Source organism: Rhynchophorus ferrugineus, unplaced genomic scaffold, assembly GCF_030347505.1.
Source record: "Rhynchophorus ferrugineus isolate W39M unplaced genomic scaffold, kcgeb_rfMv2 rfM8, whole genome shotgun sequence".
Taxonomy (NCBI): domain Eukaryota; kingdom Metazoa; phylum Arthropoda; class Insecta; order Coleoptera; family Curculionidae; genus Rhynchophorus; species Rhynchophorus ferrugineus.
In genome coordinates, this window is record NW_027472587.1 from 17,349,437 (window position 1) to 17,353,989 (window position 4,553).

Genomic DNA, 4,553 nt, shown 5'->3' on the forward strand with positions numbered 1-4,553 from the left:
ACTTCAGGATGCATAGATATTTTTATAATAATATTGTAAAAGTTTTAGATACAAACAGAATTAAATTATCTCGTTTTGTTAACAAATAAATTCTATATAATTTAATATAATTTAATATAATTTTCACTAATATAACAGGTCAATTGGAAAGTCTCCGGCTTGACACATAGATTGCGCTACTAGAATTGTATCCATGTGCTTTTTACCATCAAAAGATGCGTGTATAAATTTGACAGCTGTCAGATCATTAGTTTGTGAATTATAGAATTTTGAGTGAAGCAACATTTAAAATTTTTAACTTTTACAAAATGATTTTGAATGGCCGTAAATTGAAACTGAATTAAATATCAGACACTCTAAAGATATCAAGTGAACGTGTAACTGAACGTATCATCATTCATTGGGTATGAGAAAGCCCTGTGCAAAGTGGGTGCCGCGCGAACTCACTCTTGACTAAAAACAACGACGAGTTGATGATTCGGAGCAGTGTTTGAAGATGATCAAGCATAATAATCTCGTGTTTTTACCGATATGTGACAATGGATGAAAAATGGCTCCATCATTTCCACACAAATCCAATTGACAGTCACCCGAGTGGCGTTTGTATTTTGGGATGCGCATGGAATAATTTTCATTGGCTACCTTGAAAAAGGACGGATCATCAACAGCGACTATTACATAGCGTTATTTCACCTTTTGAAGGAAGAAATCACCGAAAAATGGCCGCATTTGAAGAAAGAGAAAATGCTGCTTCACCAAGACAATGCACCATGTCACAAGTCAGTGAAAACGATGGCAAAAATCCATGAATTGGGTTTCGAATAACTTCCTCATCCACCGTATTCTCCAGATCTGCCCCCCAGCGACTATTTCCTGCTCTCAGATATCTATAGAATGCTCGCTGGGAAGAAATGTTTTTCAAATGAAGAGGTGATCGCCGAAACTGAGGTCTATTTTGAAGCAAATGGCAACTCGTACCACAAAAATGATATCGAAAAGTTGGAGGATCGCTATAATCAGTGTATCACTCTTGAAGGGAATTATGTTGAATAAAAAAAACTAATTTTGCAAAAAAAATATGTTTTACGATGGTAGGCCGGGGACTTTTCAATTGACCTGTTTTTATATACTTTTTTCAGTTATGAAGATGAAAGATGAAAAATTATCAAAAACTATTTAAAGATGCACACATATTTTTATCATTACAGCTCCTAGTTAAGCATTAAATTATACGTAAACGCTATTGTTTTTAGTAGTATGTCATATAGTTTACCGGATATATAAAGATTACCTAAAAATTGCCAAGACCATTTTATCTGAACAGGAAACAGAAACAAACAGATCGGATATTTTCCCAAATATCCGGCGAATTCCGTTCACAACAATACAATCGGGTCCGCCCGCTCGCCATACATCATCTCCTGGCTAATTTCATTCCCTCAACGGTAGATCTCCGCGCAGATTTGGTCTGCGAGCTGGGACGACCGCGATAATAAGTCGCGATATTGCGCTAGAGCCGGTATCGCCTTGCAGTGCCGCCACCTATGGACCCAGATATATATTACAGTTATTGCGCTTAATAATATTATCTAAATGGCGAACTGCTATCATCTGGTAGTACAATGCTGCCAGATTGTCAATTAGGCGGGCGTTGTGTTAGCCATTGTGGTTACTAATTGATAAAGTCGTAGCTGGATGTGATTTATGACGGGGGACTAATAAAACTCATTTTTACGTCATTTATTTTCCGCTCGGTTAGCGTAGCTGGAATATCATTAAAAATTAAGGACGCTGGAGACGGCTATATCTGAAATAAAAGCCATCTTACTGTTAATAATCATCTAAAAATTAATAAATATATATGAAAATAAGCTCGATGATTGGGATAAATTAACAGTGACAGACTGTGATACTGACAGAAATGAAATCGAGTCAATTTAAAAAGGAATGGTTACAGGAGATGAAGATATGTAAATCATATACGATAACATTGTGAAAAAAATCGTGCTCGAAGCCAGAGCAACCTTCATAAACTTTGTTGTTTACGAAGTATTATTAGGTTAATTTTATGTTTACAGATGTATGTTGAGGTTATTTAATAGATTTATTATTTAACAGGGAATATTAGCAGTCGACAATACGAAAATATGTGTATGTTATAGCGTTCAGGCCAAATTTGAAATAAAATATTAGAATAAAACACACAATGTAAATGTCATTCTAATTTGTGAGAATCGTTACAAAACACTATATTGTGAATTATGTAAGACTTGTGTCCATAGGTACGCCTGCAGCTGTCCAGAGTAGACTATAAAGAATATGCTATGTAAGCATGTGCATTTAGTATATATGCTCGAGGGGAAAATGGGCAAATACTCTAGGTAAGAATAAAATGATCAAATCAGGAGAAAAAGAGGAAACTAAAAGACTATTTCAAGAAAAACCTAAACAGGTAGTAGCCGAAGAATCAAATAAGGAGAAGGTAATTGGTAAAGGAATCGACAATATATATAAAGTTTCTAGATCAATCGATCAAGAACCTCAAATCAAGAAGGTCAAAAACATGGAGGTAATGCTACAGAGATTCCAACTACAGTGATTCGAAAGGAAAACGTAAGATGGAAACATGGCAAAACTTTCCAACAACCAAATGTAGGAAGGTAAATATGTTTTAACAAAAGCGCCAAAAAATATTACCTCATTATTTTTCCGACTTTTAGGGGTAAACAACAGCCAAGGCAATTAATGAAAACTTACAAAAAGTGCGCATAGAACTCATAGATGGTGTGGCGAAGATTTAATTGTAAATATAATAAAAATGTATAATACAACATAAACCCGACCACTTGCTGTTGATCAATATTTGTCTATAGTTGTCTCCTACTCCTATTTATACTTTTTTTTAAATATTTTATTTTAGTTGTTTGTGTGTATGTGTCTTATTGGTTCTTTTTTACCAACAAGGGTTTATCTGGACTATACCTACAGTTTAACGTGGGCTCCCAACCATGGTCCTCGGCGTTAAGCCCACCGATTACCGAGTTACTAACTAATAAATTATATCAGAAGATATCCGGTCTTACCCAGCCTGGTTAATGGCGTGTCTGAGATCATTTTCCTTGTCGGATTTTGCGCTATTGCCTAAGGACAATTAGAAATGTTAAACAATCCCAAGCATGAATTTATGACCATGCCCCACTAAGATTCGAACCCGCGACCATCGCAACAGTGGGAGGACCGTCCGTAGGAAAGCCACTAAAAAATTATATAAGACTTTACTAGAACTGGATTTAAAATATTTTTAACATCAGAAATATATTTGATATATTATATTATTTAAAGTAATATATATTCGTATATTAAAACATATCAAAATATATGCAAAGTACCTCAAACATTAATGGTCACTAACCTTTCAAATTGCCTTTAATTAAATTAAATTTTCCATTAAGTTTTGGTATTCAATAAAGTATTAATAAATTTAAATTATTACACCGCTGAACATTATAACAAGAGTATCAAGAAAAAAGATATCTTTCTGAACGGTAATAACAATTTCAGAGCATTAAATATATACATATATGATCTTTCTTCACATTTATGTTATAAATATAAATATCGAGTAATAAATGAAGTATACGTTTGCATATTAAGACAGAGGATATATGAATAAAACAAACAATAGGGAATAATGAAAGGTAAGAGAAAATCTTAAAAAACACTGCCAAGTTCAGGTACAATGAAACCAGAGCCTATAGTATTTTATACATTTCGTGTGGCCAATCTGAGAGCTATTCCTGGTTGCTTGATTTGGGCGTACTTCGTTTTATTGGAGTTTACTAATTTGTAAAGGTTATTTCACAAAAATTGTAGGTCTAAGAAATCTTCCTATATATGATCTTTCATCGTGCCTATTTCACACCTACGGATGCCCCTGTTTTCCTAAAAAAAACAGCAAATATTGTTGCTAAGCCGAATAACATATAGACAGTATTAACAGGTAGTTTAGACGAACAGAACTTGGCTACAACTTTATATCCAAGATATCACATTCTGTGTCTGCCTTTTCTATGATCCTAACCATATACATCTTCCTTCGTAGTCAACCAATAATACACAAGAGTTTTTTGACGGAGTCTTAAAACTAGAACTGGAACAAACGTCAACCTGATTTTTTTCCGCTTCTTTCGGTCGGGATCTCCGAACGCCGTACGCCAGAAGCTCCGGAAGGGCACGGAAAAAACCTTCGATTAGGGAAATGAATCATTCCCGGACCGGTGATGGTCCCGCTGCAAAAACACCGACTGCCAAAATAAAGAATAAGCAAGTCAGCATCAGATAAATGGGGGAGACCAGCCGAACGTTCGTTATTTTGATGGGGTTGACAGTTTACAGGTAAAAACAGATAATGAATCATGGGCTCAGCGGATCGGTTAGGTCGGCGACCTTTGCAGCGTGACTTCAGCAGTTTTACAGCGAGAACGTAGAGAAAAAAATGAAAAATTATCTAGAAGAAAATATAGCGTGGAGATTGTCTTCCCGAGCTACCCTAG

The 4,553-nt window shown here is 35.2% G+C and overlaps 1 long non-coding RNA gene across 1 annotated transcript; it reads left to right on the top strand.

The window, feature by feature from the left end:
• The first annotated feature begins 2,491 nt into the window (after nucleotides 1-2,491).
• LOC143201376 (uncharacterized) lies at nucleotides 2,492-2,860 on the top strand. The gene is made up of 2 exons (XR_013006940.1): nucleotides 2,492-2,660; nucleotides 2,721-2,860. It is a non-coding gene; the product is annotated as an uncharacterized LOC143201376 (long non-coding RNA).
• The last annotated feature ends 1,693 nt before the right edge of the window (nucleotides 2,861-4,553 follow it).